The sequence below is a fragment of the Colletes latitarsis genome, chromosome 11 (assembly GCF_051014445.1).
Source record: "Colletes latitarsis isolate SP2378_abdomen chromosome 11, iyColLati1, whole genome shotgun sequence".
In the NCBI taxonomy this organism is placed as follows: domain Eukaryota; kingdom Metazoa; phylum Arthropoda; class Insecta; order Hymenoptera; family Colletidae; genus Colletes; species Colletes latitarsis.
Genome location: NC_135144.1, coordinates 30,981,842 through 31,003,341, shown reverse-complemented (window position 1 = coordinate 31,003,341; position 21,500 = coordinate 30,981,842). Strand labels below are relative to the sequence as shown.

Sequence of the window (21,500 nt, the reverse complement as noted above, 5' to 3'; positions counted from 1 at the left end):
CGAAAGTCGTGACTATCGAGCTCGTCCCGACGTCGGTGAAAACAGAAATTAAGACACGAAACCACAAAATAACTTTATAAGCGGCCAAGAAAGTTCCATTACGATGATGTAGCCCGGTATGCAGACCCACGCGCGATTAATTGACGATTCGCGATCGTAAACGGTCGAATCGAATGGATTTGTCGTCTTTGGCGAGACGTTTCCATCGTGGAAAGGTTTGGGTTCTGTCAAAAGATCGAACGACCGATTCGTATAAACGCGGAGACAGGAAAGAATGTATCGTGTACATATCGGTTTTTTTTTTGGTTGGGTAAGGGTCGTTAACCCTGAAAAGATCGAGGATCGAAACTGTTGCGTGGAAGATCGAGCAAAAGTACATTACTTTTTCAAGGGATACAGTCTTTTGTAGTAAAAAATGTAGTTTTACCCTTCTGGTCGCTTTCTGAGCATCTTAATGTTTTCAACGGCAGAAGAACGTTCAAAATGCCTTCCAGAGGTTCATCGATTCTCGAGATCAGCTCTTGTATCGCATTGGGAAAGGTTATTTCGAATACAGACATTAAATGAAAAAACCGTCAAAACGAGAAGCGAGAATCGTATACGGATTTTTTTTATCTCTTTGCGATGCTTATATTTATATAATTTTAGAATGACTCGATAAAACGTTGGTAAAAGTGTACGAAAAACTAAGTTATCTTTGATGAAAATGTTGAACTTGGATGGTGTTGTACAGTTCGAAAATGAGCGATTAGAAACCGTGTAAATTTTCTAATTGCCCCAATAATTCGCGTGGCGGTCGAAGCGTTGAATATTTTCTATCGATTTCGAATCATCGTTGCGTTGCACCACGATATTCGAATCGAAATAAAACGCATCGAAAGTCACAGGTGTGCGCGAATGAGAGGCGTGGGCAAACCAGATACGTGTACGCAAAGAATCCTTGTAGTTTCAGCTAGATTCCGTGCGCTCTGCTGCAAAGCCGCCACGTCGAGGAAAAATTCGAAAAGCACACGAAGCGCGTATATACGTATTCTTTAACATCGTTCCCCGTTCAGGTTCGGTCTTTGTGAGTTTCGCGTGATTTTCCGCGACGCTTTCTTACGGTTGAAATTCATATTCCGCGTCCGTCAGCTCGCTGTAAAGCGGTTTTCGAGAATAAAGACACGGTTGTACCTACACACTTTGTACATACGACTCGACATAGCACGAATGACAGAATTTTTAAAGACAGTCCGTACGCGTTTCGACGTTCGATGTTCGACATTCTCGATTCGATAGGGGAACAATAACAACGGGTTCTTCTATTTCGACGTATCGAAATTACAAATTTATCTTTAACCCCTTGCCATACAAAGACGTGTCTGACTCGTGACAAATTCTTGATGTCAAGTTTCACAATTATGAGACCACTCGTCGAGTCTTATAAATTAAAATTACCACATTTGTACACTCACGAGGTATTCGTAAAACAACTCTATTTGTTTCGTGCCCGTTCCATGTACGAACAAATTTAAACAAAATTAAATATTATAATGTTATCGAATTATTTGTACATCTTGTATCCTGTTATACCTACGTCGCCTACTAATTCGAGGTAAAGCAACGAGTTAGAAAACTGCTAATCATTTGCTACCTTCTGTTCCGCGAAACAAGAATAGATTGGCCATTGTACGCCTAACCTGGTCGTCCTACGCTCCGAGCAGCGGCTAAATCGCGACACCAGCGGCGACGGTAGCTTCCATTTAGTGGCCGAGAAACGTTTAAGCGAGGTCGAAGATTCCATCGACCTCGGTAGCGCAAATTACTCGATTAAATCGTCCAACGCTCGAGCCACTCTCGCACAGATTTTGATCGATCAATTTTAATTTGCGTTCACGAGACTTCCCTCTCGTTTACAACGTTCGCTCGAGCACCGGTGGCTCGTTCGACGACACAAAAGATGCACCGAAAAAGGGGAACCCGCGTCGTTTCGCGTCCCGTTGCTTTCGATCCTCGACGGTTCCCCGTTCAACCGCCATCTTCGAATCCAAATCGTTCGTACACAATTACAATAGTTTCGTTCTTTTTAAACAAGAACGTAAAAAACAAGTATTTTTCCGGTTAAATATAGCTTTATTTTTCAACATTGTCTCCTGTAACCCTTTCAACCCTTCCAAATAGTAGTTGGTGTTTTGCTCAGCAAAGTAGGCATTTACTCTTCGTTCGATGGAAATCTTTGTCCAGACCTAAACGCCACCTTCATGTCGAGGCTCAAGACTTTTCAGACGACCCTCGTATGGTTAGTCACGGGCAAAACGATCCTGGGTGTTAAATAGTTTGTCATGGAGTTTCCGAAGTTTACGAAGGCAAGACGATGGACAATTAACAGTAAGACTAATATTCGAGTATCGAGGAAACGTTGAATTTATCGGATGAAAATCAGTTGAGCTCGAGTCTTCGAAAAGAATCGTATTTTCGGGCAAACGCCTTATCGTGCGACGATTGTACGATATTCTGAGAATTCGGAATAAAAGTGGGAGGCGTTCGAGCACGATCACGATTCGAAGAACTAGTTCGAACGTCCCTAGATTCTATCGACGTGGAATTAAAATATCATTGGACGGTAAATGGCTGGGTAATACACGGAATTCGAATTTCCGTGGGGTAGATAGGGAATCTTTAAGGACGTAGGGTACAGAGGGCCGGTGGATCGCGAAGACACTCCTGAGAGTGGAAGGATAACGTTACTGCATCGAGCCACGGTGGCTGAGCCAATGGCGTGGGCGTTAGGCGGTGCTCGAACCCGTACCTGTGCCGCACTAAGTGCACCGTGGGTATTTCTATGTGAAATAACGCCTTATGCGCTATCTCGTTGGAAGGTGCGATATATTGTGAACCCGGTCTTGTCCACGTTGTCGCGTAGGAGTCTTTACCAGTACCCGCCGGGGTGTACGCTCCACCATTTTATTCCTCTCGCTCTCGATCTCATCTCGTTTCTTGCTCTTTTTTTCCTCCCCCCCACCCTATCTCATCTTCTCCTTCCTTTCCTTTTCCCTATTAGTCGTGCTTACCGGCGATACGATCCCGGTACACTTGCCAACAACCGCCCTTTTTCCATACCACGGTCCACGTTACATCATAATATTCGTCGACGGAACTTCTCTCAGACAAAGCTCTCTCTCCTCCAACGACGACTTCTGTTCTGTCACGTCCGAGTATCGAGAAAATGTGATATTTTAAGTTAAAGGTTTTCGAACGAACCGGAACAGAATAATAATGATATCGCGACTGTTAAATTTGTTTTCTGTTTTAAATAAACATTTTATTTCTTTCGTAAGTTATTCAGCGGAGAATGGATCGTAGGTATATTCTACTACCTCACTGTATATCGGTACGGTCTGACTAGATATTCCACGCGAAACTGGTCTGGCGTGACCCGAGAGACGATTCACGGCCGCGAAAGAACTACTCAAAAAAGGACATTAAGCGGTAGTTTACTGGCTAAAAACGACAACGCGTTACGCGGAAGACGGGAACGTTCGAGCGGTTTCGCTATTTTAAAAATTAATCGGACTCTGTCAGCCGTGCGCTCGGTCGATTCTTGACACCGGAATGTACGACATAATTAGGATCTTCGAATCCCACGCCACGACGCCATTCAATTTATTTCTGACTTTACGGTTCGTCTTATTGAATTACTGGCATTACTATAATAGGCCGTTCAAAGGCGACGTTAAAGTTACACGCACCGAGAACTATCCGCCGCAAGACTATTAGCCGACGAGAAAAATACGTTTTCCATTATTGCTAAAACACGCTGGCCGAGGGATTATCTTCGTCGAAGGATAGCGAAGACGTGTGCAAGCGTAACGCGTGGACTACGAAGACAGAAAAGACACGCACGACGTACCCCCCATAACAGGATACTCGCGATGTTAAGTACTTCCGTAATCTATTGCGTATCCTTTTTCTTTCCCGACCACTCGAAAAGCGCAACGAAGCAATTCACTTTGCTTCGAGAATTCAGAGTTTATCGACAAACATTGGGAAACGTCAACGAATATTTGATTAATCTATACGTACAGTGACATTTATTAACACATTACGGGAAACGAGTATTCCTGTTTAACGACAAGCGTGTGTTTCTCTAGTAATTTCTCCGATAACACAACGAAATATATTTTTAATCGCATTTTTAGTGTATGCGCGTTGAAAAAATTCTGTATCATTAAAATCACCCGTCGTTTAGAATATTCGGACACTATAATATTTTATTCATTATTTCGGTCGTTCTTAACCTGTACACGCAGAGAATTTTCTACTAAAAATTATCCTGCAGTAGAGGAAGCAACCTGGAACAACCTGACTTTTTACGTAAAATTTTATCTGTTGTTGAAATTATAGGCGTGAAATATAGAAATGTTCGATAATTCAATGACAGTGAGCTTATTTACAATTGTACAAGTATTCTTCCATTGTAAATGATTTTACATGTTATAAATTTAAAGTGCCGGTCACCGGTGATCACCATGGCATTCAACGCGTTAAAATGTATTTGAAAACTAAATGACGATGCTTCGCGCCGTGACAAATTTTTATAATAAATTTTATCGACCGTGTATCTTTCCACGATGACTCGAAAAGAACACGAATGTCGAAATATGGCGGCTGTGACGATTGGAAGGACCCCTCTCCTCGCAAGAAAGAATATAAATTATTCTCGACTGCTTATTGTATATCCAAGTGCATAAATTATTGGTTGTTAAATATATAGAATCAACTATCGAAACGAGTTTTAAATTTTAATTTTCAGCTGACTAAAGTCGCGAGAATCATTAGTATCGATGATAGAGAAGGCACGCGAGCGCTGAGGCGGAATCCAGAGGAGACACGCACGTTGCGTATGCCGTATCTAACGAGCGCACTCTCGAAGCAAATCTTATATCAAATCTTTCCCTTTGACCGGTACCTTGAGTTTTCCTCGCCGAGAACACGTTACGCTAAAATCGTACCGTATTAGACGAGACAATCTCGGATCTTTTATTCGAACGACGAATAATAGATAAAAAATGTATTATTCGATAGTAATAATAATAATAATAATAAGAATAAAAAAGTTTTGCCTTTAGAGATAAAATTTTCACACTTAACGCAAGGTCCTTTTTCACATTTAAGATGAGAGCATGGTATAACGATCCGCTAGTCTATATGCATTTTACATCGAACTTTCTACCATCGCGTATACGCAAATTCGCTCAAAGGAGCTGACGCCAACTCGGTATTCAAATTCGTGACTAGGAACTGAGATTCGTTGACCCATGACTGGTCAACAGCTAAATAGGGTAGTCGTAGCCTGCATGCTGGAGGACGACGCCCATTCTCCAACTAACTCCCACGTCCCGTGGCATCAGGGAGGAATTACTATATCAAACGGCAGCGTGAGAGAAAGAAAGGCCCCGCCGTTAATGAAACAAAGCTAGTCACGTCTGCACGTTTCATACTCCGTATCATTTCGAACGCTGTTACGAAACGCCGTTACGATACTCTCCTGGAAGTCTCGATGAATCGTTCGGGTGTTACGACAGTCAAAATAGTTCGCGAAGAAACAATGATTCTGCAGACTTACTGGTAAACCCACGGTCGATATTAACCTTTCGATCGTCCTTTTCGCAATTTACATTCATATTTACGATCTACCGTGCGGTCGAAACTTTCATACACTGCACGCGAATTTTCTTTGGGAAAAATTTTAATGGGAGATTCTAGAAGGCAAAATAAAACGAAAATCAAGGATACTAATTTGTTGATTTAGGCTTCGTTAAAAAGTTATAGAAACATTTCCAGCCACGCAGTATATTTTTGGTAAAGAATTTTTTTCTCAAAAACGCGTACGAATTCGGGGGTATGTTTACTAACCAAAACTTATTCTAACTGATTCCTGCAACCAAAAATAATTTTTTTAGAACGATTTGAAATTTTTTAATTTCGCCGAAAAATTTCACACCTTCTCGAATTTTTTTCTAAAAAGTGGGTAGGATTTCGGGGGTATGTCTATTCACCAAAAATGATTGTAATTGACCGCCGCAACCGAAAACAATTTTTCCGTGAATGATTCGAAATTTTTTAGTAACTTTTTAACGAAGCCTCAATCAACAAATTGATATTCTTGATTTTCGTCTTATTTTACCCTCTAGAATCTCCCATTAAAATTTTTCCCACTTTATAGCTCGAACGATTCCACGATTAGTAATAATAGAAAATATACAGAGTAAGTATTAACAGACTGAGAAATTGAATGGATCTCGGTCGAGAAATGACCAAACGTCCGTAAAATCCGACCGCGTTGCGTCACTTTATGAAGCGAGTAAAGACGAATGAATGACCAAATGCGTCCCACGGTTCTAAATAACGAAATTTCGTAAAAGATCGCGTGTAAATTCCATACCGCGAAGACGCGAGCGGAACGCATCTAAAACGAGCTTAAAACCCAATGGACGCTTCACGCCGCGTTTCTTTTAATTTTCCGGCCTGTACATCACTGTCGCGTTCTGTTAGGGGGACGCATTTCCATTTGCTCGTATCGCGTTAACCGTTGATTAGTCAGATGCATTCGGCTATACATATACTTCGCACCCTACCTTCTATATACCGATCCGTCTCTCTTTCTCGATCAGCTGGTGGCTGCTTTTCCGTCTTTGTCCACCAGTCGTTCCATCTCTACCTTCGAACGTCACTTATTTCTTTCAACATTTTATATCTCCCCTTGTTCCTTCGGTCGACTCTATTTTTCACCCCTTATTTCTCTCGGCGTTCCTTTTTCCGTTGTTTGTCTCCTCGACGTCCCTCGTTGCCGAGCTGAAAATACGAGCACCGAGCTGCTGGTCATTGTGTCGAAGAAACTGCCTTTGGTGACTACGCGAGCACGCGCCGTGAATTCTTAAACGATCCCGGGACCCCGGAGAGAGAAGCTACCGAAGGTGGCTGAATAGATTAAGGGATTACTTCGATGGATAGATACGACAATAGTTACCTTGACCTCTATGTATATTCTTTCCGTAGATCAAGTTTACAGAACATTTCGGAAATGCATACTGTTCGAGAAATAATTAAGATTTTGCTCACCAGGGCGCTCAATGGCAGCACCTCCCAGGCATGCTTTGTGTGCTCATGGGGAAGCTGATCGTCGCAGCTCAGAGGGAGATGCGCTCAACACCAAAATTGGGCATCTGCTCATAATTGACACGCGCGCGCATCGATCATGGCTCTAAGGATCGTTGTGGCCAAGTTCTCGGCCATTTTCCCAGTCTTATTCTAACCGTGGACGTATACGCGTGTTTCCGTTAGAAATAAGTGACCGTAGTGAACTCAATTTATTATTTTCTCTCGATTAATGTGATATTACAGAATTTCTGTAAAAGTACTCGTAACCCCTTTACAATTAATATAATAATAACGTGTTGATGTTCACGCGTAGCGACCTGCTCAATCGTTTCTTTTCTTTTCCTTTTTTTGTACGATCCCAAGTGGCTAATAAAATGTGACTGAACCATCTCGTATATTTGTACTGTTCTATTTTCCACGCACTCAACACCTGACCGACATTCACAATTTTACACAATTCATTAAATTTTTCTCGCATTCTCCAAAAACTATCAAATACTTTACACATTGACGTTGAAGCGTTTCGAACCAAGTGTCTTACGTTCAAAGAATTGGTATATACAACTTTTTAATCCAGGGCCAAACTGACCATATACGTTGCAGCTTTAGTTTTCCTAAAACAATTATCGAGACGAATTTATCTCCCTATTACTTCGGATAATCGACCTTCTACTGTACGTATAATGAATTCTCGAGTTACGCAGATTCATTGATACCTACAAGGTTGTGGCTTCGCTTATGTTCTTGTACATATTTTGCAGGTATACATATAACTACTAATACATTTACAATATGTAAAATTTCAAATACATTAAATATATTTCACTGCGTTTCAAGCACAAATACATGCATCCTATACGAGTCTTGTTAATAGCTATGAAATATCGAAATATTAATAATATGTAAAATGCGTTAGATCGTTAAATACAATTATTAAACACGACACGTTACAGAACCTGCAACGATCGAGATTTTTACAATAATTATGGTAACTAATCAAACGAGTAAAAGATCTACTTAAACGCTATATCTCCACGACACGTATACAATTACTACTCGTCATTGTCCCCTTCAATTTCACTCGTTGTTAAGTGACCATTTCTTCCACTTAGAATTATATTAGAAACACTTACCACACGTTATTCAGCAAGAATTACTCACACTGTACGAATTGACGTATACGTACCTGCAACAAAATTGTTTACGATTAGAATCATATAATGTATCGATGCGTTAAATGTTGTAAAACGTAAATTGGATACTTGTTAGAAGAATTTAGTTGTTGATTTATTTACCGCAACAGCAACGATATCTGATGCTTGTACTATTCGTACGAGATAGTGCAACATCAGACTGGTAAAACCTTTTGGTTATTTACCAGATTTCCTTAATTAACTCGCTGTTAATTATTCAACTTTTAGGAGAATGCGAGACCTTTTGATAACCAATTTTGTTAAAACTTTAAACTGTGGCAAAATTTTGTAATTTTATCTACGAAAACCTAACCTACGATACCTGAAAATGTCAAATAAATCGTTCAGCAATGGTTTCGTTGATCGGCAACTACAGAGAATAAAAAAACTCAAGTAATAAATCTAAAATCTCTAGAAATTTTCCAAATCAAATGCTTACGATTAATATTTAACGGAGACAGGTACGAAATAATTCAAACTTTCAACTGTAGCAAATAGAGTTATTAAAAATGTTTCCATTTCATCCAAGAGAAACCCGTATACATTCGATACGTTGCCAACAAATATTTATAATAAATACAATAGTGTGGAAGAAACGAAAACGTCAGAACCGTGCGATGCAAACGGTACGCCTCGTAACTTCGTAACTGGCCAGTGGAAATACGAAAGAAACGAATAAAAATTTTGTTACGAGCGAAATATCTCATTGTTATCGCGCTTTCACATCGTGGCGCGCGTAGAAACGCATTTCGAGCGAAAAATTTTCGAAATCGTTGAATAAAATCGCAGCGAACGAATTCATCGTGGACGTTATTCGAAGATTTTTTTTCGCGATACGGATCGGGTGAATCGTTACTTTCACTGAACGTCGAGAAAAAATTGGTAGAAAAGTGTATCTCATTTTCTTTTCTTTTTAGTCACGGCGAACAGAGGGGAGAAACAATATTCATACTTATGTATGAGGACGGCGGTAAGGCAACGGTCTAATATACAGTCAATGAATGATTTATAGAACGGTATCTGGTTTTTATCCAGAAGATTCAGGTTGTTATGCTCCGGGCACCAGTTGTGCCGAGATTGGTCCGCCGGAGGATGCAAACCGTTCCGTGTAATTGCGACCATAAACATAAAGGCTGTTTAATAAAATTCATCGCCATAGTGAGACACCACACCTCGGCTAACCGTCTCGGGTGATTTAATTCGCTTGCCGGCGTTAAACTGCACAACACTGTTGCTTATAAAAAGAATGTTTACAAGGAGGTACAATTTTATGAGATACTACGGTATAACGTATTGTGCAGTGTGCGTCACGCAATTCATACGAGTTATGAAAACACTTTTTTCCCCCTGTAATTTCAGTATGCGTTACAGTACGCATCATATTAATTAACTATGTATTTATAGATATTTTTATCCGTCTTGCGACCTACTATCAAGCGATAAACTGAAAAACCGCCATTAAAAAAAGAACGAAATTACTGTCAAATGTTTTACCTGCGAATAATCGACGATCGATGCTAAATAATTTTTGTTTAAATACTTTTTTCTGTTACTATTGCAGTTTAATAGATAACAAGATGGTAAATTTTACTGGGACACCCGGTACGTGTATACCTAGCCATTTATACTGACCAATGGGAGATTATATTGTGGACTGTATAGTATGCACTTTGAATTATTCAAAAGATAATAATAAGTAATCCAACTTGATATTTAATTCCATGTAATCACCGCCAATTTCAACATAGCGATTCGAGCACTAATTTTTGCACTAGTCGCATAATTGTTCTGCGATTTAACTGGTTTAATCGCAAGAGACGGATGTGCCTTTCGTGTATTCGAAGACTATTAATTGGAGCACGTGTGGTAATTTCGATTATTACGGATTTCAGAATATACAGTGCATAACGGTAGTACGGGAATATTTGCTATCAAGAATTATAATTAACAGAACACGTAAGATTTCTTAACATTGTCAGACTGCTTCTACGATCCTACACACATTATCAGAATTAGATTAGAGAAATTTGAAACGTACACTGCAATTAATAATAATAGAATAAAAGTGAATACACCTCATTTTATAAATATTTTTTTGGAACAGAATAGTTACTAGTCGTAACGTTACCGTTATATCAAAACCAATTATAAACTTTAACAGTTTTAAAATAGATAGTTTCAGAGTGGCTTAGTGTTTGTTAGCTTTTTTTACTTTATTACTATTAAGTAGATTATCGTTTCTATTTCAATATTCTAATCTTGTACTATGAAACGAACAAAGCGAAAAATACAATAAAAATACAATATGCATTCTTCCAGGCGAGCAACGTCGTTCGAACAACCATAAGCGTCACTGCATGCTTTTGCTTGCAAGAGGAAAATCTGTGAAGAAATCCAATCGAAACACGTTGTAAGATCGTCTGACCCGAATTTCGATTTGGATAACTTGTCCTACTGATAAATTCGAATTACATCATGCATATAAATTACATAAGATGCAACATACGGACATTTTATATAAAGACCAATTGCAAAACTTTCTGCCATTAATACATCACCTGCTTCGGCACTCGCGGTAACTATAATTGAACCGCGCCAATTTAAAACATACAATAGAACCTTTCCGTTGACATCATTTATACGAAGAGAACTCGGACAATGATCCCGTTTAGATAATGTTAGGATATAGTATCTACTATAAATAGACAGATCTTATGAAACATACTCGTGGATGAAAACAAACGCAGACAGCCCGGAGATCAAGAATCGTTACTCAATGCACTTTAAATAGTTTCAGATTTATTCACCTATTATATGTACAGTATATGTATACAAGTATCGTGTTTACGTTGCATTTGTTTCGTATAGAGAAAGAAATCCATATAAGATAGTAACGAATATTTAATTGCAAATTTTTTTAAATAAACTATCATCGTAAACAGAGGAACGAAATCTATCAATGTGTGAAATTTGAATTGAATCGGTGCCCAGAAGGCCTTGCGCTCTCCTTGTTAAATGCTTTTTTGACCAACTTTCTTTAAGATTCCGCGATGGTATAAAATTCGTTTTCCTTGAAATTTAACAAAAAAAGTTCTATTGTATTATCAATAGATAATAATAATCATTATGAAATACATTCAAGCGGTTGTGTATATGAAATCATGCTGCATTAACTTAAGTTAATTATCGTACGATAAATTTTAAAAGGACGAATAAAATAAAATTAAAATTCGTTTCGTTCCTACTACAAACTATCACGTTTCTTTGAAACAATTACGAATAAAGAATGGTAACAAGGAAGTTTGTTTTAAACTTACTCGATACATACTGTAGGAATCGAGGAAAAACGAAAAACAGAGGTACGGGATTCGAAGCCACGATCTTCGGATTGCTTGGCCAGCCGTTCTACCAAACCCGCCATCGCCGTACCGCTGCTATTCCGGTGTTAGTGATTCCTTTTCTGTGGTTTTTCGGGATTCCCGATTCCACGATACTTTCGTGTCTTCGCTCTAAACATCCAAAAGCTTATTCTCACCCGATTGTCGGTCCAAAACACTTACAATTTGCTCGACAAAAATGATCAAAATGTTCATAAACGATTCCAAGTTGAAATAGGGAAAGTGGATTGGAATACCAGTTTGTTTAAAACGATCGAAAATAGGAAGAAATAAAATTGCGTGATATCGTAGGAAAACGAATAGACATTTTATTTTCAAACTCTCCAAGTTCATGCTCGACTAAAATGACCCAGAAACAACGGAATCGTTTCTGTCGTGTTCGAACAAACGACCGTACAATGCAACGCCCGTTTATGCTCCGCGATCCTTTCCGCCTGTCGCGTAACCCTATCCAATTAAGTAAATTATGAAACGACAGGCTTTACTTTCAATTAAACCAACGGCTACGGAAGACTTAATAAGAAATCGCGTACGAATGCCCTTCCTTTATCTACGATTCACGCTTTCACCAGAGAGTTTAAGCTTTACGCCAATCTAATTGTTCGCGCCAACGTCTCAACCACGACACAAACGTAGAACCGTAGGTGTCGACCTTCGATTAACCCGTGCTTAGCGCGCTATACGCGAGGAAAGTAATGAGAAAGCGTGAGAAAAGTATCCTTTTGTCGTTCGCTAATTTCCCCTATCTTTTACCCTAGTGCACCCGACAAAGTTCGTAAAATCATAATAAATGTTCAATTACACGAATTCTGGAGGAATTTATTGCAGCCTTATTGCAAGGATATGTAACACTCGACGGTAAATCTGTTTGAAAGATCTTATCCAAAGCAGAATAATCTCATTTTATATTTCCTTGGAACAGGAAAGTTACTGGTCGTAACGTTACTGTTATATCAAAATTAAAAACTTGAACAGTTTTAAAATAGATACTTTTCAAGTGTTTGATAACTTCTTTTGATTCGATCAAGTAGATAATCGTTTGTATTTGAATATTCTAACCTAGCATCGCGAAACGAACCGCGCTAAAATATGCACTTTTCCCCAACGAACAGTGCCCTCTGTACAACTGTAAGCGTCACTGCATGCTTTTGCTTGCGAGAGGAAAATCTGTGAAGAAATTGAATCGAAACTCCTATTGGCGGAGGATTGTTAGTGGCGGTTGGAATCCAGGTGAACACCCAGGCAAGATTAAAGTCGAGTCGCGGGTCAACGCGACGGCAGCAACAGCGGCAACCACTAGCATCGCTGTTGCTGGTGTTGGCTGCCTCTTCAGAGAATCTTTCCTCGATGGACCAGTTCCGGCAGTGCTGCTGCCGTGCAGCCGTTGGCGAATGGAAATAGACTTGGAAAGAACATAGAAGAGAGGCAGAAAAGAGAAAGAGGGCGAAGAACACGATCCGTGTAGGGAGAGGATAAAACAGGAGCAAGGTTAGGAGAGGGACGACGATGGAAGGAAGAAGATGAGAGTCCGTGTGAGAATAAGAATAAAAGGAAGACGCGAAGGATGGCAGTGCGGAGGTGCCACCGTGATAGACAAGGAGGATCGCGCGGACAGGGGAAAAAGTGAAAGACGGAAATAGGAACGAGGAAGGCGAGAAGAGGATGAAAATACCTAGTCGGACGAGTAAAGGGGAAAGACGAAGAAAGACGGACGAAGGAGCGGCGAACGCGATAGAAGCAGATAGACGCAGGTTTCAGACGAAAAAAGGAAAGATGAAAACCACGGTAGGTGTAAAGAGAAAGAGGCAACGAAAAAGATGGGCGGAAGATAAGACGCGGGGCAAAGAGAGACGCCGAAGGAGGCTGAAGGAGGCGACCAAGAGGCGTTAGAAGCGACTAGACGCAACCGACTTCGAGCAAGCGAGAGAGAATGCAACCGCGAAAGTAACACGGTGGAACGAGTTGAAAAATTACCGTCTGTAAATTCTTTGACTCTCGGACTACGCGAACACGCGGATTCAAGTGGAATTCTAACAGAATCGGTCGCACGTTTACGCCTTTCTTGAAAACGCACGCGTTCTTGCAAGCTCATCGTTTTACCGCTCAAACGTACGATTCTGTGTCTGTTGCGACGAACGTTTCATAACCTCTTGTAATATTTTCAAACTTTTTTAACTACGATCTTGATGCTTTCGTCTTCTAACAGTTAGAGCGTATCGAAGTTGTACTAGGTCGATCGACGATCGCGAATAAATCGTTCCGTTCGATTTTGTTAAAGAAAAATACTCGCGTTACTTATGGATGCTGACTCGATACGTTCGCTGGAGCACGTGCAGGGGGCAGCGATTCCGAGCAGGCGCGCGTGCTCGGCCGCCTTTATCACTTACCGGGTGCCAATTTTCGACGGTCGAAAATTACGCTCGCGAAGTTGAGCATAATTGAGGACGCCGCGCGGAATTATCGTCCCTGGGGCCAACCGTCCGTACGGCGATATATTTCCTATCGAAGCTGCCCGTTCGAGCTCTCGTCGTGGTTCCGCGCACGCTCGAACGAACGCATACATCCCTTTCAATATGCATCGGAGGGAGTCCGCGTCGTGGCGTTCGTCCGACTTATTTCTCATTTTTGTCACCGGGGCCGTAATGGACTTAATTCGCCACGCAGGACTCTCAGTCTCGAAACGGAGGCTGCCCGGAGAGCGAAGAGGAGGGGGATCCTCCTCGCGCGACAGCCAACATCACACACACACACACACAGCCGGTTGGGGCTATAATCGTACTCGCGTGTAATGTACGATCGGTAGGAGGACAAGACCCACTGGGTTTCTTCGTGAACGAGCTCGCCTCGTGGAGGAAACTAGTGTGTGCGGTGATGTCAATGACACTGCAGCCGCGCAGCTGCTGCACACATAAGTCAAGCTCAACACAACACGTGCAACCCGCAGGTACGTGCGTGCTCGGTCCAGCCACCAGACCCCGAACGAACCTGGCACGAGTCCCAATACCTGTGCTTCTGCAGGTATTTGTTCGTCTGTACGTTACGTGTTCGGGAGAACCCGCACTGTGAACACGTACCGTGCTCGGAAGAGAGAATTCTACCTCTGTGCACGCCTCCGAGGGCACAAGTCAAATATTTCCGTTCCTTCTGTCACAGAGAAGCTAGGTTAGGTGAACCCTCGTTTCCTTCATTCAGAACAAAAGACGACCGGCGTTATCTTCGTGTACAATTACGACCCTCGAAGAAGAAACGTGCGATGATTAGTTAGCAAGTATGCAGTAACGTAGATTACCGTCCTCGCGTTTACGGTCACGCACCGTTCGATCGTTCCGACTGAAGTTATGGGCAAAAACTGGTTCCGAAATTATCGCACATGCAGTCAGCGACAAAATTGAGGCGACATCTGTCGATTCTGCGTGAAAATATTGTACTAGATTGTTCCGTAAGCTGATTTTTTGGTCACATCTGGAGAAATACTCGATAAATACGAACAATCCCCAAGATTTCGTTTTTATCGCGACAATACTCTACACCTATATTCTAAGAATTTCAACACGCAAACCTAAAAATTATTCGTTTCGTTAAGTTTTCACTCCTGAAACCGTTTTATTGCCGGGTCGAAAAATTATTTTGTTAGCAGATTGGCATGACGCATATATAAGTCATCCGTGTTTTCTTACTAGGGATCGGATGACGCGAAATCTTCCCGCATCCACGTAAAATACGACCTCGAAACGCCTCGGCGACAATGCGTGGATAAAAATTTTGTTAATAAATTTTTTTGAATTTTCGAGTTGCCGAACTTCCCTCGCGAACCGAGTAAACGGGGACGCGGCTTTACGCAAGACTCTCCTCTTAATATAATCTAGAAAGGAGTACGGACGTGTTGTGGATCAAACGCCAGAAAACGAAATGGTATCGAACCGACGAGATCCGTACACGGGAGCCGGGACAAAAATAGACGGTGAAACACTCGCGCGAGGACCCTTTCGTCGGGACTAAGTGCGTAAGTGGTGTGGAGTGGTTGACCAGTTGGTCGGAAGTGCACGCTACGACGTCAACACGAATCGTGACGAAAAGATGTATATGTATAACCAAAGGAGGATAGAGACCGAATCAAAGTCGCAGAGAACAGGTTAGGTTAGGTAGGCCAGGGAAACAGGAGTTTTTCTGTTTCGAGGAAACGGGACGCGACGTGATATAATCGCATAATCGTTACGTCGAGAAAAGTCAAAGGCACGAAACCGTACAGAGACGGTCGTTTCGCACACGTTCGACTCGTGATTTCGGGGCTCTTCTTCGTGCTCGGAATCCGAGGAAAGAAAGAGAAACACGGAGAGACTGAACGCGCGTCGGAGTTGTGCCTCAACTTTCACTCTGATCTGTTACGCCTCGACTATATTCCACTGGCCGCGCTTCGTCTCGCCTCCGCGCGCTTACCACCGTCGATCCTGTTCTGATTCCTGTTGCGAGGGTACAAGGTAACCAGACGTATAAATGCGTACCACCGGACACCGATAAACCATAGGGATCGGCCGTAGCGGATCGATATGACGTCAGAGACGTGCAATCGATAGGCGACGACGAAAGGGATGCAGGTGTACCCCGTACCAACCGCGTCACGGTACAACAAAATCCCTGATTATGACTAACGATAGAATTAGACGTACTAACGCTCGTTTACAATGCAGCCGCCCAAACCTATGCCGCATACCAAACAGCCAATCTGAGGTTCCAACTGCTTGAATCGCGTTTCTACGAAATTCAAACGCAAAGGTTCGCTCGTTGGTCCGTAAGCAGCTTAACATTATTTCTACCAAAGACGTCGAAAAATACCATTTAAACTTTTAACTTGAAATTACTCTCTAATTATTTATCCGCATTTATTTGCACACAAATGCAAGCGCACGCGGAATACACATTTTTAGAAATGGCGTCTCGAATTTCGGTCTGAGAATCTAGAATTTCGAAAAGACGATTTCCTTCCCCTCTTCGTTCGTTCAAATTTTTTCGAGTAAAAGTCTTGGAAAATGTGCGCGCGATGCCAACGATTTCTACGTGTCTGCGAAGCTAACGAATTTAACTATATGCCCGATGCGACAGTCAAGATTAACGAGACCTGAAAATGCGTTCGGTATACGTGTTCCAGCCGAGATCGATTGTCGTACTGCGACACTAGTGTTGGAGTTGGCACAACTTGGGGGTTGGCGTTCGCGGCTGGCCCTGGGATCAAGCTTCGGACCACGAAGACCTTCCCAGATGCTCTCGACGTTCAAGAGTAAACTTTGATCAAATTTAGACGTGCCTCACCGACACCATTTCCTAAACCATTCACGATTAGAATAATACTCGAGGGAGCAATACAACCGTTTTGAACGCGATCCTGCCAAGGTTTATCGTTTCTTCCTCGTTTGCATCAGTTTTCGTACGAATAATTGATTCGAACTGGGAATCGATACGGCAGCAAACACAACGAAAGTACTTTGAATTTAGTTCTTTCCTAATCCGGTTGTATCTTTACCTTCCACGAATAATAGATTTAAATTAGAATTAATTTATACATATAAACGTAAAATTTACAGCATAGAATTGTAGGCTTTTCTAAATATAACTAAATCGAGAAATTTAAACCATAACAATGTTTGAGCGTACCTATTTTTGTGTACGATGACAATTTGCATCGGGAGAAGCTTTTTCTGTTTTTATCAACGTTATTTTTGTTAATAGCTAATGAAATGCATTTTTACACGGAAATTGAAAAATCGTTGAAACCACTCTCCGCTGAGCTCCCTTTACGCGAAACGAAACCGTGTCACTGTAAATTATGTCTACGTACACATTACGGAATCATCGATAAAACGTGAAGCCTTGGTACAAGAAAACGCGATAAAGAATGGGGGTTAATATTTCATCGAACGCTTCAACGAGAGTAGATAAACAACCGAATAATTCAAAAGTTGAACGACCAATTCACTGAAAACGGTCAAAGAGCTCAATTATTTTCTCAATACGTGCTTCTTCGCGTTCACCAAAATAATTACAAAAACGCCTAATAATTTTATCATTCGGAAAGATATATATCTTGCTAAATAAATCGCTTAATGTTACATTAACGAGTACGTGGTATTTATTTTACGTCCGACACGCTTTCCAAATTATGAAGGAATTGCATATTATTTGATTTTATCGAGCAAACAAGGTAGAACTAATTTAATTCTTTATTAACGCGACGTTTCAACCATGAGACTCTTTCGAATGTAATATAAAATTATGAAAATTGCAAAATTATACGGGAAAATTTTAATTTACAAAAGTGTAAAACAATCGTCAGAATAATTCGAGAAAAGTATGAAAGTCTAAGATACGAAATGGTAAAATTCAACTGATCGTAATAAATAAAGTCTATAATCGTATAGAGAGTGTTCAGCCAACCCTGGGAAAAATTTTAACGGGAGATTCTAGAGTTTTCTGTTTAAAAATTATAAAATAAATCCAATCTTCAAACTTTTCCTTTAGAACATACAGCCAACGAATAACAATGTATTTTTAAGATTCAAACTGACGTTAACTGTGTTTCAGAACTTTTTGGTCAACTCAAGGGAAGGAAACATCGACCTAAAATCACCGCCTGAGAGACCACATGCTTTCGTGTCAACGTTATTGCATTACTTGGCGTGTTTAGAATTTGTGTTTGTATATCGCGTTTTAACTCTTCGTTAAACCCCGACTTTCGAATCTTTCCTGTGAAAATGTAAGAAAGGAAACAACACAACCACGATATAAAACTTGTTTCGCACGTTCAACGTACACAATTGAGTCGCACACGTCGTTGCGCGTCGGATTTATTGAAATGTTTCCTGTTCGCTTGATTGCGCTATGATATTAGCAAGATGCTGCGAAATATACGAGATGATTGCGGTGAAATGTAATGACATTAAATTTCTCGCAAACAAGAATCACTTCCTTAAAGCGACAGTATGAGATTTATTTACCCGCAGAGATTATTTTCTCCGTCGAAGAAACAGGCACGAAACGCTGAAATGAAAAATTTTATAAAGAAAATCTCTCTGTACTTTAATAAGAAATAACTCTGACTCACGGCTTTGTTGGACATGTTTTTATCCCGAAGTATTCTTTTTCGCTTCCAATAATAAATATCAAGTTTACGGGAACTACGATGAATATTCATGCTTTTATTAAAAGTAAACAATCACTCTAATTGGTCAGGATGAAATGAAATTCTTCCGTAAAGTAATTTATAAAATATGGATGTGTTTTCATTTTGAAAATGTTTATATTTTATATGTTATTTAATTTTTCGTTACTTATCATTTATCAATTTCCTGTTAAATATTTCTCGTACAAGGGAAACGATATAAATAATCCAAAAGGAGAAACGATAGTAAACATTCTTTGCATAGAAAACATGACGCGAATACAGTAGAAAATAACTTGCAATTACACCACATAATTACGCACAATTTGAAACTTTTATGTTACCGAAAGCACAACCGGTATTACATACACACGCGCGTCAATTGTATAGCAGCGTCTCATCATGTACGATATGTTACCTTGGAAACGTATACTTTGTCGCACACATATACGGAGATCCAACAAAAACCGAACCCTTACTATTAAGTGCAGTCGTTATTTTGCGAAGGGTGTCTTTTCAAAACATCGTTCAATTCGCACTCCATCTTACGACACGTGGTTACCGCATAAACTTTTCATTCCTTCTGTTGGCAAATAACATACAATTACGGTCTATTTAGAGTAGTTTCGGATGCAATGCGTTTGTTTCCTTTTAGGCATTTTTGCAACGTAATGCAGCCCTGGTCTCGCTTTGCGAATTTCTCATAACCAAAGAATAATACTACGATAGTGGAACGAAAAATATTTTTTAAACGATAACAGAACTTTGCAGATTCCGGAAACCGAAATCACACGTGAACTCTCGTTCGTCGCGCAGTTCGGTAAAACGTCTTTTTCAACGCGAGAACCAGAAGTCTAACCTACCATCCAGTTCGTATTTCTCTCTCCGTTGCATCACTTAACCGCGTCCCGAAGCTGTGTACGTACTTACATACACATGTGAAGACTTTACCCAACGTTCTTCTTTCTTTCGAAGAAGCCTCGTTAACAGGATCCGACCGAAACGTAGTTTCTACGCGAAACGAAACATCCTCTCGCAGAACGGAACGAAAAGATTGCGAGAGGCTTAGGCTTCTTCGCAAGAGGACTCTCGCGTTCGCGACACCTCCGATGCAACGGAAGGGAAAAAGACAGCGGTATTTCTTAGCGTGTACTTACCATGCAGAAGAACTTCACGTCGGCGTTACGCCCGTGTACGAAAACAATCTGGAGAAGTACACAAAAAAATCCGCAAATCCCTAGGCTTTGGTACTGTGTGTCAGGAGGTTCCACTGGAACCCACGCAGTAGACTCGTACCGTTTCCCTCGGTCTGATCACCTTCGCAGATCATACGCAGGTACGGATAGCCGGTGAATAGAATAACCTCACACGCGTACTCCTACGATGTCGAGTAAAAAAAAGAACTTTACGCGACGGAACAAAGTCAAATGCAACACACACGAACAACGGTACAGCGCGCGGGTTCAGCGGCCGACTGAAAGGATGCAATCGCCTTTGGTCCGCCATGGTCCGCTCACGGACCCCTGTGGCCCCTCGTGGTCCGGCCAACCCCCCACCGCAACGCAACCAACAGAGACAAAGCAGCTGCGCGCGCACCTACACATTTTTTGACCCTCCGCCATTCTCCCTTCCCTCTACTCCCCCACTCCGCCACCCTTAGGCTCGATTCACCACACATCGGTGATACTAGACGGCAGACCGGTGCCCAAAGGAAACTGCCTCTCCACTTACTCACACTAAGCACAGCCACGGTATGTACGTCAACTCCAGCGCTTTGACACAGCTTCGGGGATTCGAGAAAGAAAGCAAACGCGTATTCTTCCTTCTCGCTCGCGAAACAGCTGAAATCCGACTTGCATCAACCGGCATATTTCGAGTCTCGACTGCCCAGGTATTTTTATTTTTCGACCTATGTACACTTATTACACCATAAACGTGGTACAGAACAGACCTATCGTTTGATGGAACTTGGTGACACACGAACCGATATACCACACCTCGTAAAATATCAGTGGTTTTAGAATAATCTTTCCGTTTAAAGAACAGTGACTTTAGAAATTATAGTCAACCGAACTACTGAAATCGGTAAAGCTAGCAAACATAGCCAAATCTTTCTTTGCTCGGTGTTACAACCACACTACTTTTCTTTGTGCGTAAACATAGCGTTTACACCGCGTTAAACGTAATATACATTGACTCGAGATTATACATGTCAGTCTATTTAATAAATTTAGTCCGAATCTTATTTTTATAATAAAAAAGAATACACTGCCAAACGAACAAAGGATTGCACCGTCATCTACGGCAAGACATTCAAGTTTGTCGAAAGCAAGCATGCGAAAGATATTTTCTATTACTATTGTTGTGTTAAAACCAATTGAAATTTCTTTCTATCCTAAGATGGTTTACAAGTAGACGTTACGTCCAATGTATTTTTTCGATCCATTATCATTTCGATGTCGCTCGCAACATTACCAATGGGCTATAGAAATAAATACAGGAGGAAATGGTCTGTAACAAAAGCGACAAATCCATGTTGCCGACTGTAAAATAATCCGTAGATCTACAGACCAGGTCTACACGTATACCCGGTCTGTGATGACAGTCAGTTTTGGC

General features: G+C 41.0%; 1 protein-coding gene across 5 annotated transcripts in view; it reads right to left on the bottom strand.

The window, feature by feature from the left end:
- Positions 1 to 20,406, bottom strand: part of LOC143348384 (uncharacterized) — a 117,891-nt gene extending 97,485 nt beyond the window's left edge. Inside the window, exons 1-4 of one of the 5 annotated variants that reach the window (XM_076778527.1) lie at positions 20,042 to 20,406; positions 11,651 to 11,842; positions 7,102 to 8,326; positions 6,618 to 6,834 (exon numbers count right to left, since the gene is read on the bottom strand). The gene's annotated coding sequence lies outside the window, so the exon portion shown is untranslated. Of the gene's footprint in view, positions 1 to 6,617; positions 6,934 to 7,101; positions 8,327 to 11,650; positions 11,843 to 20,041 lie in introns of those variants that run through there. The other 4 variants (XM_076778529.1, XM_076778530.1, XM_076778532.1 and 1 more) reach the window with 4 other exon arrangements.
- Between the last annotated feature and the right edge of the window lie 1,094 nt (positions 20,407 to 21,500).